Consider the following 18811-nt stretch of genomic DNA (forward strand, 5'->3'; position numbering starts at 1 on the left):
CGACTTCTAAACCCGTGCTCTCTCCACTGAGCCACGCTGCTTCTCAGCCGTTCTTTGCTTTTGAGGAAGGGCAAAGTTTGGCAGCCCGCGCCTCGAAGGCATAAAAGCGCACATGTGGGTGGAGGAGGGAGAGGCGATTTAGGGGAGATCCAGGCTGGACTAAGAGGAGATAGAAGCAGCGTGGTACAGTGGAAAGAGCCGGGGCTTGGGAGTCAGAGTTCATGGGTTCGAATCTCGACTCTGCCGCTTACCAGCTGTGTGACTTTGGGCAAGTCACTTGACTTCTCTGTGCCTCAGTTACCTCATCTGTAAAATGGGGATTAAAACTGTGAGCCCCACATGGGACAATCTGATCACCTTGCATCCCCCAGCGCTTAGAAAAGTGCTTTACACATAGTAAGTGCTTAACAAATACCACCATTTTTAGAGAGCAGCGTGGCTCATTGGAAAGAGCCCGGGCTTGGGAGTCAGAGGTCATGGGTTCGAATTCCAACTCTGCCCCTTGTCAGCTATGTGACTGTGGGCAAGTCACTTAACTTCTCTGTGCCTCAGTTCCCTCATCTGTAAAACGGGGATGAAGACTGTGAGCCTCACTTGGGACAACCTCATTCCTCTGTATCTCCCCCAGGGCTTAGAACAGTGCTCTGCACGTAGTAAGCGCTTCACAAATACCAACATTATTATAGAGAAGCAGCGTGCCTCAGTGGAAAGAGTCCGGGCTTGGGAGTCAGAGGTCATGGGTTCGAATCCCGACTCTGCCCCTTGTCAACTGTGTGACTGTGGGCAAGTCACTTCACTTCTCTGTGCCTCAGTTCCCTCCTCTGTAAAATGGAGATTAACTGGGAGTCTCACGTGGGACAACCTGATTGCCCTGTATCTCCCCCAGCGGGTAGAACAGTGCTCTGCCCGTAGTAAGCGCTTAACATACCAACATTATTATTACTATTATTAGTGGGAAGGAAGAGGGAGGAAGGGCGGCGGCACGAAACTTAGAGGGAAGAGTTTCCCCCCCCCCCCGACCGTCCCCGGGTTGTTTGCAGGGTGGCCGCTAGGCGGCGCTGGCGCGCTAGGCTTCCCTCCCCCGGAGAGGTAGCGCGGTGGGAGGGGGGGGCGGGGATGGGGGGATGGGGGGATGCAGGGATGGGGGGGTTGGGCTGAGCTGGGGAGGGGGCAGAGAGCGCGCAGCCCCTTCTCCTTCCCCCCCCCCAAATCCAATGGGAAGGGGGAGGAGAGCAGCAACAGCCTCAGCCTCCATATGCACCCCAGTAGTTTTCCCTCCCCTTTGCAGCCAGTCAGACCGCCTCGGGGCCCCAACCTGGGAGCTGAGTCCTCAGCTGTCGGTGACTTGGGGTTTTTTCCGGCGAACTGCGGGTGCACACGGGTGTGCATGAGTGCAGGGGTGTAAGTGCACGCAAGGGTGTATGCGCCCGGGGGGGCCGCCCAGCAGGATGTGAGCGGGCCGCAGGTGGGAGCCCCCGCCCCCTCCCCGCACCTGCGGGGCCGGCAGGGAGCTTCGGGCTTCGGGGAGGCGACGCCGGCGGCGGCTGCTCCGAGGGTCCGGTCCTGCCGAGGACCTATAGATGCGGGACTGGAGGGGGCCCGGGGCGCTGGCGTGAGCCCCCCCCCCCCCCCCCCCCAGGACCGGCCATCCCGGGCGGTCCCGGGTGAGCGGCCACCGCCGAGGGAGCCGGGGAAACTCCGCCCTCTCCGCCCACCGCCTGCGCCCAACTTCTCCGGCTCCGCCAACTCCAGCCGCCCGCGGGACCCCGCACCGGGACCCCCGCACCGGGGAGCGTCCGGCCCCAGCCCACCCCCGGAGGGCACCGGCCGCCTTGTGGCCCGGCTGAGCTCCGCTTCTCCTCGTCCGCCCCGGCGATTTCTCCCCGAGCAGGTGAGGATGCGGGGGGTCGGGGCGGGGGACCGGTGCGGGGCCCGGCAGCGTGCGACCGAAGGACTGGTCACTCCGAGCCGCCCACCCGCTGTCCGGCCGAGGGCGGGGACCCCGATCCCCGCAAAGTTGGAGAGCTGCCACCAGCCCCCCCCCCCCCCCCCGGGCTTGGCAGGCGGAGGACGTGGGTTCCGATCCCGCCGCCGCCACTTGTCTCCTGGGTGACCTTGGGCGAGCCCCCTAACTTCTCTGTGCCTCACCTCCAAAATGGGGATGAGCCCCACGTGGGGCGCCCCGATGCCCTCGTATCCATCCCAGCGCCGAGAACAGTGCTTGGCGCAGGGTAAGCGCTTAACCAACACTGTGATGATGAGGATTACTCTTCTTTGGCTCCTTCCACGTGCCTTTCCCTCTCCTTGGCGTTCCCCCCTTCCCTGCCCGACCCTCCGGGAAGGGGAAGGAAGGCTCCCAACCCGGGCGGTTCCCGCGCCCTCCCCTGCCTTAGGCTGGCGGGGCGGCTGCGGGGAAGGGGACGGCCGTGCCTCGGAAAGATGAAGACGGGGTTGGGAGGAGACCCTCCCCCGCCGCCCCGGACCAGGGAGGGGAGGAAGAAGGTCGCCCGAGGGCATCGTCGGCCCCCCGACCCCCTCCAGCTTTTTTCCCCCTTAGGGAGGGATTGGGGGTGCCCAGGGGGATGCTCCGGGCTCGCCAGGGTCCGCAGGACCGCCCCGCATCCCGCCCCGCATCCCGCCCCGCATCCCGCCCGCACCGGCAAAGGGCCCCAGCCGCTTCCCTCCCAAAACAGACGATCGGAGGGATGCCCATCCACCCCGGCCCCCCAGGGACCGAATTCCCACCCCGGGCTTCTCTCCTAGCGCTTAGGACAGTGCTCGGCACTCAGTAAACGCCTAATCCCATTCCTACTCCCCGCCCCATCTATGAATATATCTGTAATTTTATTTTGCATCGATGTCGGTTTATTTGCATTGGTGTCTGTCTTCCCCCCCCTCTAGACCGTGAGCTCCTTGCGGACAGAGGATTGTCTCTCTTTATTGCTGTACTGTACTTTCCCAAGCGCTCAGTACAGTGATCTGCGCACAGTAAGCGGTCAGTAAATACGTTTGAATGAGTGCCCACAGCTGGGCCGAATTCCTGAAAGGGATAACGGATGCCTGATTGTCTGCAAAACATTTCTGTCCCCGGGCACAGCTAGTTCGACAATGACTGAGCTAGGACACTCTTGGAACAGTGCAGGACATATATATATATATATGTGTGTGTATATATGTATATATATACACACACATATATTCTTTACCCACGAGGAGCTTCTTTTCAAGGGGGAGACAAATTAAAATAAGGATATGTACACAAGTGCTGAGGAAGGGGTGAATATCAAGTACTTAAAGGGTACAGATCCAAGTGCTTAGGTGGATGCAGAAGGGAGAGAGAATAGGGGAGCTGGCTTAATCGGGAAAGATTCTTGGAGGAGATATTATTTTCTAATAAGGCTTTAAAGGCTAGAAGAGTGGTGGGAGGGGGTTCCAGGTCATATATAGGGACGGATGTGGGCAGAGCTGTGTGTACCTGGTACCCCGCCCCCACCCCCCAACTCCGGCACTGTGCTGGGATGACTGCAGCCATCTTTTCAACAGGTGGCAGCAGCGTTATTTGTAAATTGCCTCTCTTCCCTTGTTTATTGTTTATTTAGAAATTTTTCTTTGTCCCAAATAATTGCAACTTTATCTATCACACAGGGCTACTGGGAGGGCTGCCTCATTGTGTTTCAAAAATACCCTAGAGGAAAGGTTCTAAAACCATTTGGAATAGAAACTGTTCAGGCAGAGCAGATGGAGCAACCTTTAATTTTTACAAAAAAGAGGGTCCCTTTAGTAGGGTGGGTGGTACACTTGGTCTCCTGTGCTTCATCCAGAACCTACGAAATCTGAATATGTGTGTGTGTGTGTGTGTGTGTACACGTACGTACCTTGGGGAGGGGTGGAAGGGTGGAGTGCCTAGCCACAGGTCGCACTGCTCCATCCCTTCTTGGAAGAGGATAATAATAATGTTGGTATTTGTTAAGCGCTTACTATGTGCAGAGCACTGTTCTAAGCGCTGGGATAGATACAGGGTAATCAGGTTGTCCCACGTGAGGCTCACAGTTAATCCCCATTTTACAGATGAGGTAACTGAGGCAAGCAGCTTAGTACAGTGCTCTGCACACAGGAAGTACTTAATAAATATGGTTGAGGGAACACCAGGCTTCCTAGCCCTTGAAAGATGAAAGGGTAAAATGGAAATCCAGATAACTAACAGCTTGGACTAGAATTTTAGCCTTGTAGCATCATTCATATCTCTTGCTCCAAATTAAAGATGGGTGATATCAAGGGACAGTAAGCTCATTGGGGCCAGGGAATATGTCTACCAACTGCTTAGCACAGTGCTCTTTGCATAGTGCATAATAAATGCCATTGATTGACAGTACAAAAGTTGAGTAGTCTCTTTAATACACCTTCAACCTTCACGGATGAGGCTTTCTGAAGTGTGGAGAAAATGCCAAGATACGACCTGCACTCTTTTGAAGTCGGTGCCTTAGTCCAATTCATTATGGTATACCTGCTGATCTTTTCAAGCAGGTTGGGGAGAGCTGTGTAGTTAAATTTTTTTTCTAATGTTTTAGGTAAGTTGCTGATCAGCGGTATTTGAGTGCTTTGTGTTCTTGGAGCACTTTCCTAAGTAAGCTCTTGGGAAAGTATAGTGGAACATAATTGGTCGATGTGTTCCCTGCCCACAAGGAGCTTTTTTTCAAGGGGGAGAGAGAAATTAAAATAAGGATATGTATATAAGTGCTGAGGATGGGGTGAATATCAAGTACTTAAAGGGTACAGATCCAAGTGCATAGGTGACGCGGAAGGGAGAGGGAATAGAGGAGATGAATGGTTAATCGGAGAAGGTTTCTTGGAGGAGATATGATTTTTAATAAGGCTTTGAAGGCTAGAAGAGTGGTGGGAGGGAGTTCCAGGTCAGAGGGAGGATTTGAGCAAGGGGCCGGTGGCCAGATAAACAAGATGGAAGTGCAGTGAGTGGGTTAGCATCCAATCTGTCACCAACGCCTGCCGTTCTCACCTTTACAATATCGCCAAGATCCACCCTTTCCTCTCCATCCAAACGGCTATCGCGCTGGTACAAGCTCTCAATATCCCGACTGGATTATTGTCAGCCTCCTCTCGGATCTCCCTTCCTACTGTCTCTTCCCACTCCAGTCTATTCTTCATTCCGCTGCCCAAATCATCTTCTTACAGAAATGCTCTGGGCATGTCACTACCCTCCTCAAAAACCTCCAGTGGTTGCCTATCAACCTTCGCACGAAACAAAAGCTCCTCATGCTTGGCTTCAAAGCTCTCCATCACCTTTCCCCCTCCTACCTCACCTCCCTTCTCTCTTTTTACTGCCCACCCAGTACACTCTGCCCCTCTGCCGCTCACCCCCTAACGGTTCCCTGTTCTCGCCTATCCCGCCGTCGACCCCTGGCTTACGTCCCATCGCTGTCCTGGAATGCCCTCCCTCCTCACCTCCACCAAATTAACTCTCTTCCCCTCTTCAAAGCTCTACTAAGAGCTCACCTCCTCCAAGAGGCCTTCCTAGACCGAGTCCCCCCTTTCCCTCTACTCCCCCTCCCCTCAGCACTGTGCTCATTTGTATATATTATTTAGTACCCTATTCATTTTGTTAATGAGGTGTCCAGCCCCTTGATTCTATTTATCTCGATAATGTCTTGTTTTTGTTTTGTTCTGTTTTGCTGTCTTTCTCCCCTGTTTAGACTGTGAGCCCGTCATTGGGCAGGGATTTTCTCTATCTGTTGCCGAATTGTATATTCCAAGCGCTTAGTACAGTGCTCTGCACATAGTAAGCGCTCAATAAATACTATTGAATGAATGAATGAATGACAGTGTTAGAGGAACAAAGTGTGTGGGCTGGGACATAATGGGAAATCAGGAAGGTGGGATGGGGGTTGACTGAGTACTTTAAAGCTCATGGCACTTATTTGCGGAGATGGATAGGAAGTAGGGAGATGTCGACTGAATTTTTTTTTTTAATTCCTGAGAAATGTTAAGAAAATTCCACTGGTTTTAGAAACTGAATTGATATCATTTTTATTAAGAAGGGAAAACTTGAACTTTTGATTACTGTGACAGTTGATTTCTCCTTTGCCTGGTCGGGTGTCTTTTGGATGGGCTCTGTGCAGCCTTGCAATCTGGGGAACAAAGGCCTGGAAATGTGACTTCAGGTTGCTCCATGGTACTGGATGCATGACCTTTTCAGTGCGGTGGATACATGAAGATGTTCGCTAGAACTCAAGAACTCTGCCTTGTATTTATTGACCTTAGAAAATCATTTATTGTAATACTCTAGGTTGGCCTGAGCTCAGTAAGAGCCTGAAGCTAACAATGTACAATAGTATTACTAGTTTGAGTGAGAGTTGATGGGGTCCTGTCACTTCTGCTCCCATCATCCGTGGAGCAAAGAAGCATTTTACAGGTTGTTTTACTCAATCTGTCTTATGCACACATGCTCAAGGAATTTGGACATGGTGTTTGATTATATTTCTGACTATCCAGGAAACTCAATCAGCTATGAGCAGTTGCTCTAAATTTACATTTTGGAAGCACACAACCAAAAAGACCTGCAGGAGATGAAGGATTGCTAGGTAGAAGTAATTCATTGCTGGGGAGTGACAGTAAAACTGAAGATATTGGAAGTCACCTGTCTGCTTTATTTGGCAAGATTAAAAGAGAAAAAATTCCTCATTGCTGTAGAATATCAATTTAAGAAAGCCATGGTGTACTTGGGAGACTTAAAGATTGAGTAGCTTCTAGGCGTAATAAAAAAGACCATGAAGTAGTGGTGCTCCAACTCATATGTGACTGAAATTTGAGCATTCTTAGAGATTTATCTTATTTTGTTTCTTGAGCAGTTTCCTTAGGGTCACCAGTGGGCCTTAGAAAACCCATCCCAATGTGGCATTTTTTTCTTGAAGGGAAAAGCATTGTGTTTTTTGGCGGGGGATGGTATTCAAGTGTTTACTATGTGCCAATAACTGCATTAAGCATTGGGGTAGATACAAGATAAGTGGGTTGAACACAGTCTGTCTCACAGTCCTAATCCCCATTTTACAGATGAGGTAACTGGGGCAACTAGTGACTTCTTCAAGGTCACACAGCAGACAAGTGGGAGAGCTGAGATTAGAACCCAGATCCTCTGACTCCCAGGCCCGGGCTCTTTTCACTGGGCAATGCTGCTTCTCGGTTTTACCCCCTACTTAGTGTAAGCCCCAGCTGGGACATGGACTGCATCCAGCTTGATGAACTTGTATCTATCCCAGCACTTTGGACAGTTCTTGAAGTTCAATAAGAGCATAACAAATACCTTAATTGTTCTTATTACTCTTTCAAGAACAAAATTGAAAGTGAATTTTATTTATTAATATAATGCATTAGATTGTCAGGGATCATGTTTTTTCCCTTCTGTTGAACTCTCCCAAATGCATAGTACAGTGTTTGGCACACACATGTTCAAATACTACTGGTTTTTTTTATTGTAATTTGTGCCCCCAAAAATTGAGGGCAGTGAAGTACTGTAACCAATAAAGCAGGATTCCTTCTATGACTTCAGCATCTTGGAATTACATTCACCTCAGGCACTACATGGCTGGGTGTACAAGAACAGCTTTTCATTGGAAAAAAAAAGTGACCATAATTAGACTTAGTAAATATGGATGGCAAAAATGAGAAATGGACTGCTGAGAGTCACCAGAGAGTGAGAGAGATTTTTACCAAGGATAAGGGGCTGGGTCGCATGCAAAATGCCAGCATATGAGTGAGGCTCGTTGGGTTGTTGGCCTTCTGGTGTAATGCGGGGCTAACCCTTGGGGTTAACAGTGTCGTCATTATCAATGGCTCTTATTCGTGATGTAGTTGGATATATTTTGTCCTTTGGGACTATTTCTTAATCTTTTAGCAAATCATTATGACACAGTTCCAAAGAGTAGCAGTTTTACTGGGATCTTTAACCAAAGCTTTGAGCTTCAATTTGGTGAAATTGAGATTTCCTAGCGTTGATGGAAACACAATGAAAACATTCTGGTCACTTTTTCCTTAATGTACTGCCTGTTGAAGTTTTGATATGCTATAGTATTTTCTTTGGATGTACCTGGTTAAAGACTCAGTTTCAAAATATTGGATAAGACAACATTCAGTCAGCCTGCCTTAACTATTAAACCCAGGTACGTGGGCAGGATAAGAAAGGGAAGTCTTGTGGAGGGAAGTCTGGGGCTATGGAGTTGATTGGGTATCTTGGGAGAGGTGATAAGGAAATCCAAATTATTTCTTGGAGACACAGGGAGGTTTTAAAGCATAGTGTTGTGTTGAGTGTATGAAACAGATCTGGCAAGTATTAAGTGGAAAATGCAAGATTATAAATGTATTTATTTGTGAAAATAGAGTGGTTATACAATACTGTGCCCACAATCTAAATGGGGGGGAGGGGGAAACATTTGGACATTTCTTATGGTGGCTATTAAGACCTTACTATGTGCCAGACACCAAGCACTGGGATAGATCCGGTTGGTCACAGTCCATGTCCTACATGGGGCTCATAGTCTTCACCCCCATTTTACAGCTGAGGTAACAGAGGTACTGAAGTTGTGACTTGCCCAAGGTCAAACAGCAGACAAGTGGTGTAGCTGCAGTTAGGACCCAGGTCCTCTGGCTCTCAGGTCCGTGCTTTATCCACTAGGCTAAGCTTCTTCTCTATGCATTGTAGTGGAGAATTGTTGGGTTTTTGAAAATATTTACAAGAAAATAGAAAACAGGCTTTTAGAAATGACTTGGAAATTCCTCCTGTAAATAGGGATAGGTGCTTATCCATAAGATAGATGAACATTTTATGTTGAACTCTTAATTAAATACCTTGGCTCTCCCCCCCCCCCCCCCAATGATCAGTTGGTATACCTATGCTCAGTTTGCTGCTTCTCTTTTCAGGATTGGGTGAAAGGGAAAGTGTGTTTGTGTGTGTAAAATTAAAAGATAAAAAATGCCTAAAGAACTACATTGTGTTAGAATCAGGGATGAAGCATTTGCTTCTTGAAAGTGACTAAAAGCAAGTCTCTGTAGCCGATACTCATGCATTCTTTGCAGTAATAGTAATAAGTGCCTACTAGGTGCAAATCACTGTTCTAAACACTGGATACAAATACACAGAGAAGAATTAAACCCAATCCCTGGCCCCACAAAGGGCTCACAATCTAAGAATAAAGAGGGAAGATGGGTTCTGCAACAGACACATAAGGAAAAATGGAATGAAAGCAACAAAAGACAACAATAAGAGCAATAGGGTACCATGGCTAGAGCCATAGAATTTCAGGCTGCTCGTGGCCCAAAGACCAACAGCCAAAGTCCTCCTATGGTCTTAAAGCTGGAGAAGGCTTTATGCTTCTTCAGGTTTCTCGGCCTTCCTGGGCTGGAACAGGGGCTAGCGGACAGCCCCTATGGCAGGGGTGCTGGGCCGTGCTGGGCACTGGTTACCGTCCTTGGCAAGACTGGTGGGAAAGGAGCCAGCTTCTACTGCTCCTTTTTACATGACTTTAAAGAGAGTGAATTCTTAACAAGCTACATTTTAGTCCCATGCCAAAGCCATGTTAACTTATAGGTAACACATAGACGATGTGAAAGATTCAGCCCTTCCAAGAAACTGAGTGAAATACTTCTATAGCTCAAGGGAGCAAAGTTTAATCCAACTTGGCAGTTTTAATCCTCCCATCATTTGTATTTTTTTGCATCATGCTATTGAGGAGATAGTATAACCACAAATGTCCCCAGCATGTCTTTAGTTGGCCTAGTCTCTCTTTAATTAAGATCATCATTTGACCATTTTTGTAGTAACCGGTGAGAGGCCTAGGGCTAATCGGTACTTTTTGCGGGGAGTATTTGCAAGGTCTTCTTGGATTGGGAGTTGCACGTGAACTTTTTTTTCTTTTGGTCCTGTTTAATATGGTTTACAAATGACCAAAAAAACTTGGAAGTAGGAAATAACATTAGACCCATTTTGCCTGTTGGGTAGACTGAGGGAGGGAACCCTGTGGCCATGAGCTACCCAGCAGTAATAATAAGAAGAAGAATTGTGGTATTTAAGTGTGTAGTATGAGCCAGGCACTGTGCTAAACTCGGGGGTGGATACAAGCAAATCAGGTTGGACACATTCCCTGCCCCATGTGGGGCTCATAGTCTCAATCCCCATTTTGCAGATGAGGTAACTGAGGCCCGGAGAAGTAAAGTGACTTGGCCAAGGTCACATAGCAGCAAGTGGCAGAGCCGGGACCCATGACCTTCTGACTCCCAGGCCCATGTTCTATCCATTATGGCATGCTGTAGAGCTCAAGTTCCTGCCTTCGTATCTGAAGCCCCATTTCCTCTCCTGGTGCTTTTTCCACACATCAGCTTGACACTCTTCTCCATTGACTTTGCTATAATATTCTAAATATATATACCTTCTGCAGCCTCCAAAGCAGTTAAACTTCATCAGTGAACATAAAATTTCTTGAGCTGACAATCCTACTTTTATGTTCCCTTCAGTATTTCAGGTTGCCTGAGGTACTATATTGATTAAGCTACATTCAGTGAGACTAAATATATGTAGAATATTATATAGCTTCCTCACAGCCTCTGACTGTAAATTAATGGCACTTTCTTGTTGACATCGTAAAGCATAAGCCTTGAAGTGCAACTGTAGTGTGCCTTGCAGGATCATGGATTTCTCTTGTAATGTCTATAAAATAAATGGTTATTGGAATGTAAAATCTGACGCTGATCAGGAATGTTTATATAGGAGGTGATGCGATGGAAGAAGGGTTACAGTGTGGATATGTAAAGGGAGAGGCCAGAAAAGCTGGAAAACAAAATAAGATGAATAATGACAGGACAAGTGCAGAGACCACAGCGAAGCTTACTTCAGTAACCCTGGATGCGGTTAGAGAGGATAGAAAATGTGTCCTATTGGGGTTCGGTGGCTTAATGCACCGTAGGATATCACAGAGGATTAGAATGAGACTGTTTTGGGGGCTGAATTAGGAGACCGTAGATCAAAAGCCATCAGTAAATGTTCCAGCGAAGAAATTACTTTGGTTCAAAGTGAGCCGAAAGCATAATCTCCTGAGGGAACCCAGTTTGTGGAAGGGCTTAGTCCAGGCATCAGCATGTGGCTGCTTTTAGTTGCATCTTCCAGCTGGGGTCCCTCTCCCTCCCCACACTTTTTACTCTTCATGCGAGGGTACAGGACAAAGAATATTTCTTAGGTTGGAATGTTGCAGAAGATGCCTTCATAGAATTGGAAACGTTTGCATAGATATGTGAGACCCTAAGCATCGATTGCATAGGCTTAAATGCTTGTGTTTTCCCTTCTACTATTGAAGGGGTTATTGAGACAGTAGGATTGTAGCTCCTGTAGTAGCCAGCTGTTGAGTATCCAGTTTCATATTTGAGCCTCCACAGGACTGTCTCTGGCCTGCCTTGTTCAAACCTCTTGTTTACCATGCAAGCATTACTTTTTAATGCTTAATGTGGCCAAAATCACTTTTTTGATGTCTTATTTGAATGGTTCTCTTACTCCTCTTTGCTGTTAATGTTCTAGAACATATGACTGGAAGTTGAAACCTAGGTTCTAGCCCCAACTCCACTGATTATATTCTGGATGGCCACGGGCAAGACACTTCATTATGACTTCAGAGTCCCTCCCCATCTGTAAAATGGGAATGTTAGTTTGTGACGGCCATGCGGTACTGGGGCTGTCTTGGCATTGGGGCTGTCTGAGTTCGTAACCTTTTACGTACTCTGGCACTTAGCAAATCATTACTACTGGAAAATATCATCCGAACCCTCCTTCTAATAATAGAAATATCGTTTTTTAGTTTGACCAAAGACTTTTGACTAAAATATTTCCAATTTCTCTTCAGACTGCTAGTTTACTTTCCTAATCCCTTTCAGACTGTTGCATAGCTCTAACTCCTGTCCCCAAACAGAAAAGCAGGCAGAGCAACCAACGCCTTGAGGTAGAGAGCAAATATCCTTCTAGATTAAGACGTCCTAAAGCTACAGCAACAGACAAGTTTCGGGGGAGGTCAGGAAGTCGCCTGTTATGGTCAATAAGACACTAGAGGGCACTATTGGCACATACCGTATTTGCATACCTAGTTAACAGGATTTTTGGGGGGGAAAAAGGAAGAAGTTTTACCTAGTGGCTGTACTGTGTGATTGTTGTATACTCGTTGACCCTCTCAATTACATTCTTTTTAAAGAAATCTCATTTGTTCATGGTTGACTCAGAACAATGCTTTCCCATTCATTTATTTGGAAACAAGACTTCTCTTGGGTTATTATTGGAAAGGTTTCCAGCAGGTTGTTTTCTTAATGGAAACACAATCTGATTCAATCGTATTTGATGTCACATGGTTGGGGATGCTTCACAGTTTAAGCCATCCACTTTTCTCGCTTTTCTCTGCCTATTGTCCTATCCCCTCCCTGGTTTATTGACATTGGTCCCCCTCCAACATTTCAACTCTAATTTAGAGTGATACACTGAGATTTTATGGTTTCTCCGTGGGCATGCCAATGATATGGGACGATATCGTGTCACTTTGGTTAGCACACAGTCTGAATTTTAAGAACCAACAATGTTAAAATTCCTTGTGCTGAAGCCCAGGAAGAATATTTAGTCTCCAGCAGCAACTAGAAACTGTAACATCTTTAAATATCTCTGGTCCAGATGACTTGTATTCACTGTTTGATCCTGAAGAGATGCCATGAAAGCTAATTCAGGCAGTGGCTGAGGTTAACCTTTTGTCATCTTAAAGAAGTCAGTTAGGTCTCCCGTTGCTTCAGACTGTTACTTCACTTCTTTCTTTAATCTTTTTCAGATTGTTGCATAACACTACCCCCAACAGTGTGATGGCCTATCGCACTACTGTCCTCAGAGGAAGGGCCCAAACTGGAAATGTCAAATATTCATTCAATCGTATTTATTGAGTGCCTACTGTGTGCAGAGCACTGTACTAGGCGCTTGGAAAGTACAGTTTGGCAACAGATAGAGACAATCCCTACCCGATAACAGGCTCACAGTCTAAAGGTGGCTGGCAACAACCTCTGTGAAAATGATGACAAAATGTTCAGGGATCCAGGAATTAAATCTCTCCAAATTCGCCAGAGCACAGCTCTTGCCATCTTCAAAGCTCTTCTGAAATCCCACTTTTACCAGGAGGCTTTTCCCACTTATTTTTTTTTTCTCCTCAGGTCATATTCCTCCAACTAACACCTCAGTAGTTTTTTCCGCACCTCCACATTTATGCACTCACCATCATCCATAGCACACCTGTACACATCAACCTAGATTCTTAGCTATTTGAATACTTAGCTGCAAACCCATTTTGATTTTCATTTTCTAGCTGTACAATATTTTGTCTTTATCTCCCTGTAAGCTCCTTGGAGGCAGGGACCATGTCTTCTCATGAAGATGATATTTATTAAGCATTTTTTTATGTGCTAAGTACTGGGGTAGGTACAGATAACCACATTGGACATAGTCACGGTTCCACACGGTGCTCACAGACGGAGAGTGCAGTGTAAAACATCCTTATTTTACAGATGAGAAAACTGAAGCTCAGAGAAATTAAGTGACTTGACCAAGGTCACACAGTGGGAAAGTGGTGGAGCTGGGATTAGAATGTGGGTCTTCTGCTTCTCAGGCCTGTGCTCTTTCCACCAGACCAATGGCCTCTAAGTCTCTGCTTTGAAATGGGCACTTTGACCCTGACTCCAGCAGCGCTTCATAATGCTGGCCCCAATTTGCAAATCCAGCTTGCAGGCATCTGCACGTACCGTATTTTTCTTGAGAAGTCCCACCTCTGGCCTGTGTCACGGTGCGATGGTGACAGGTTGTGTAACAAAGAGAAGAGTAATTAAACTTCTGTAAATCTGAAAGGCAATGAGGCACTTGAGAAAGTAGAAAGAAGGCAAATTCACTAGAGGGGAGCAGAAGAAAAACAAAATTGTGAAAAATAAAGAAGCTAAAGGCAAAGTAGATGTGGCACTAGCATAAAATATGTGTACCAGATAAATTTGATAGGCAAAAAGATCAAGAAAATGTCAACTTTTATATCAGCTCTCCATAATGAAGGAAAGCAGATTTAAATACAGATAAATCAAAGTTGTTAACTTTTTTAGCTTTTTGCTTTACAAAAAGCATAACATGAACACTTGATCAAGTTGTGATGGAAAACTTGAAGGCCAAGAAAAGTAGGGAATTATTAACGTTTACCTTAAATACATCTGGGGTTTTTAACTTTTTGTAGCAGGGCATGGGAAATTAGTAGGGCTACTAACTTATTATCAATGGCCTCAAGGAGGCCAGATTACCTGAGGATTGGCAAAAGATCACCCTCATAAGCACATAGCCTAGGTCAGCATTGACACTGGTGAAGATTCCAGAACAATCAACCAACTTGCAACAGCGTAGTAAAGCTAAAGTACCAGGAAATATCAAATATGGCTTTGGGGCTTACAAGTTGTATTTAATTTAAATACAATTTAATTTAAAATCTGATTTAAATTCCTGAATGAGGCCATATTAACAAGGGGAAGCAATAGGTATGAACAAGAGGAATATCAGTGCGACTGCAGATTTATATTGTCACATTAGGAATATCTGCCTTTAACTCTGTACTACAAAGGTGTACACCTCGAGGAAACAATTTTTTGAGTTCAGGAAGAAGTTGACTCACAGGGTGGTAAATCACTAGGACATTACTAAGAGGGTTGTGGAGTCGCTGACTCTGGAGTTCTCCAAAAAATGCCATCCAAATGCCGTGGTGACTTAGCCACTCTTCTAGAGGCAGGGACTGGATTTCTACATCAGATATTAGCTGTATTATTTGCTCCTTTACTTGAGGCCTCCTTTTACATACTTTCCCTGAAGCCTATGAATACATGGATGATGAGTACACTGGCATCTGACTGCTCAAAAGCAACTCATACGGTTAACGTTCTGCAACACATCTGGATAAGATTACTTTTCTGCATGATCCTATTCATTGCTAAGGGTCTCTTCCCATTGCCTACTGTCTCTAAATAAAAATAGTGGATTTAAGTGCTTATTATCCATGGCATAATGGATAAAGCACGGGCCTGGGAGTCAGAAGTCATGGGTTCTAATCCTGACTCTGCCACTTGTCTGCTGTGTGATCTTGGGCAAGACACTTTACTTCTCTGTGCCTGTTACCTCATTTGTAAAATGAGGATCAAGAGTATGAGACCCATGTGGGACAGGTCAGTGTCCAACCTGTTTGCTTGTATCCACCCCAGCTCCTAGTACAGTGCTTGGCACATAGATAGCACTTAAATACCATAATAATGATAATAATAATACTATGTGCTAAGCATTATTCTAAGCATTTGGATAGAAGATAATAGGGTTGGTCACTTTCCCCTTTCCACATAGAGGTCACATTCTAAGTAGTAGGTTTTGAATCCCCATTTTATAGATGAGAAAACTGATGCACAGAGAAGTCAAGTGACTTTCCTAAAATCACACAGCAGACAACTGGCAGAACTGGGATTTTAACCCAGGTTCTCTGACTCCCAGGTCTGGGCTCTTTCCCCTAGGCCACACTGATTTCCAAGTGTCTTCCCAAATTTTCCTTTGTGATAGATGTGATATGAGAAAAGTGAAAACCCAATCTCATTCATTTCCTTAGACCACTCCCAATTTAGCTGGGAGTGCAAGGGAAGCCGTGTGGCCTAGTGGAAAGAACATGGGCCTGGAAGGATGTCAGAGGACCTGGGATATGTTCCCAGTTCCACTTGTCTGCTGTGACACTTGGGTAAGTCACTTAACTTGTCTGTGCCTCAGTTTCTTCATCTGTAACATGGAGATTAAATCCTACTCCCTCCTACTTAGACTGTGAGCCCCATTTGGGGCCGGGACTTTCATCAACCTGAGTATCTTTTATTTATCCCAGCATTTAGTATAGTGATTGGTTAACAAATAACAAACCTCCCCTCTCCCCCACCCCCCCACAAAAAAACCCAACAACTATATATCTAGCACTTTTTTAGATTGTTTTACTTCCAACATTTGTCCTGGCTGAAAGTCATGAGTCAACCTCGTACCAGTATTATTTTCAAATAAGCTATATCGAACACTCACTGCCCTAATGCTGAGGCTGACCCTGGAAGTGACAACATACTGTCATGGATGATATATCTTTGGTGTAAAAAGCCATTGTGTTGATTTTGTAAAAAGAAATGAGTCCTTCCAGATCTCTCCAGTTTGTGGTGATTTGGTTTTTCTAAGAGGGAGCTTGCGATACAGTGGATGTGATGCCATATATTTCATTTTAACTTTAATTTACAGGTGTCTGTTTTGGCAGGAGAAAACATTTTAATCAGTTTCTGCATGAAGGTCAGATAACACTGTGAACAAAAGTAATTTCTTTATGATAATATCAAAACAGAAGCCTAGCCACCTTTAAATTATGAAGTATAGTTCCCTTATCTGCAATATGATTTTGTGTATGCATTAAGAGGGTAGAAGAGTGCATCTTATTTATAGCCCTGGAGATCCCAAATAAATATCACTTTTTCAAAATCTAGACTTGTGATCATCTTTGTAGTGTGATAGAAGAAAGGAGCTCACCTGGATAAATTGACCTGGACTTGTTGCGTGAGTCAGCTGTTTCCTCGGGGGCAGGGACCTTGTGTTCGCCTCTTATTGCCTGTTCTCCCCAACTCCTCAGCACCTAGTACCACAAATGCTCTGCCCACAGTGGACATTGAGGAAATACAGATGATTTGGGCCCTTTGGAAAGAGCAGTGGATCTCCATTTAGTACTAAATACTTGGAGGGCCTGAGGGAATTTACATCCACCTAAATGTAGGGGTGGTTGGGGGGTGGTGGTAATTGGAGCAGAGGTAAAACACTTAACTACTGTATACTTGTCAAGTTTTGTAAGCTTCTCTAGAGCAGAGGTGGCCTCCATTTTTGTTTCCCCAAGTGCCTATACTGTGCTTTTGCATATGAGTGCTCAATAAATACGATCAGTGGTCGGGATAATTAAATCTTTTCCCACTCAGGGCAAATTTTGCCCACTTACACCAGGGCAACTCTCCCTGTATTCAACCTTGGGGACCTTAGCTGGGTGCTGGAGGAGGTGGAATTCTTCAAAGGTATTTATTGGTTCTTAGGGATTCTTGGCAGCCCAAGTTAGTGTGAAGCAATTGTCTTTCAGATTCCTGCTTCTGCAAAGTCCCCTTCACCCTGGTTCCTCACCCTTGGATTTCCAGTCTCACCCCCACCAGGCCCCAGTCTACTCTATTTCTATGATTTTCATAGTACTTGGCTCTCAAGTCTCCCATCTCCATGCCATCGGACACATCCTTCCCAGATAATGGAATCCCTTCCCCACTCAAATCAATCAAACCATGTTCTAAAAAGCCATCTTTTCCAAAAAGGATAAATGAAGTTGGACTAGAGTGGTGGCCATAAGGATGAAGATGTAGGGCAGATCTGGGATATATTGTTGAAGACAGATGGGCAGGGTTGTGAATCAGAGATGGCACTAATCTTAGGAACTTCTGGAATTTACTAAATTGCAGGTTCCTTGTGGGTAGAGAGAGTGTCTACCAATTCTGTTGTATTTTACTTTTCCAAGCACCGTGCTCTACACTCAGTAAGTGTTCAGATACCACTGTGATTGGAACAGGGAGGAGAGTGATTTAGCAAAAAAGATGGGAAAGTTAGGTGAAGTACGTTTAGAAGGAAAAATGAATGTGTATTTTACCACGTTGTGTTCAAGGCAGAGCATCTATGAAGCAGCATGGCGTAGTGGATTCATTCACTAGTATTTGTTGAGCGCTTACTATGTGCAGAGCACTGTACTACACTTGGAATGTACAGTTCGGCAACAGATACAGTCCCTGCCCAGGGACAGGCTCACAGTCTAAACGGGGGAGACAGACAGCAAAGCAAAACAGAACAAAACAAAAACAAGACAACGTCATCAAGATAAATAGAATCAAGGAAATATACACCTCATTAACAAAATAGGGTAATATATACAAATGAGCTCAGTGCTGAGGGGAGGGGAAGGGGGAAGAGCAGAGGGTGGGGAGAGGAGGGGAGGGGGAACAGAGGGATGGGGCCTCAGTCTGGGAAGGCCTCCTGGAGGAGGTGAGCTCTCAGTAGGGCTTTGAAGAGGGGAAGAGAGTTAGTTTGGCAGACGTGAGGAGGGAGGGCATTCCAGGACAGTGGTAGAATATGGGCCAGGGGTCGATGGCGGGATAGGTGTGAGTGGGGGACTGAGGAGGTGAGCAGAAGAGGAGCGGAGTGTACTAGGTGGGCAGTAGAAAGAGAAGGGAGGTGAGGTAAGAAGGGGCAATGTGATGGATAGCTGTAAAGCCAATAGTGGGGAGTTTTTATTTGATTCGGAGGTTGATAGGCGACCCCTGGAGGTTTTTGAGGAGTGGGGTGATATGCCCAGAACATATCTATAGGAAGATAATCCGGGCAGCAGAGTGAAGTATGGACTGAAGTGAGGAGAGACAGGAGGTTGGGAAGTCTGAAAGGATGCTGATGCAGTAATCCAGATGGATAGGATGAGTGCTTATACTAACATGGTAGTGGTTTGGATGGAGCAGAAAGGGCAGATCTTGGTGATTGTTGTGAAGAGGAGACTAGCAGACTTTGGTGACCGATTGGATATGTGGGGTGAATAAGAGAGCAGAATCAAGGATGGCACCAAGATTGTGGGGCTTGTGAGATGGGAAGGATGGTTGTGCCATTCACAGTGAAGGGAAGTTAGGGAGTGGACAGGGTTTGGGA

General features: G+C 46.0%; 1 protein-coding gene across 1 annotated transcript in view; it reads left to right on the forward strand.

Moving 5' to 3' along the window:
• Positions 1 to 1647: 1647 nt before the first annotated feature.
• The window catches only part of IL1RAPL2 (interleukin 1 receptor accessory protein like 2), a 667749-nt gene continuing 650585 nt past the window's right edge, over positions 1648 to 18811 (forward strand). The window contains exon 1 of the mRNA XM_029067875.2: positions 1648 to 1891. The gene's annotated coding sequence lies outside the window, so the exon portion shown is untranslated. The remainder of the gene's footprint in view (positions 1892 to 18811) is intronic.

This window comes from Ornithorhynchus anatinus, chromosome 6 (assembly GCF_004115215.2).
Source record: "Ornithorhynchus anatinus isolate Pmale09 chromosome 6, mOrnAna1.pri.v4, whole genome shotgun sequence".
Classification (NCBI taxonomy): domain Eukaryota; kingdom Metazoa; phylum Chordata; class Mammalia; order Monotremata; family Ornithorhynchidae; genus Ornithorhynchus; species Ornithorhynchus anatinus.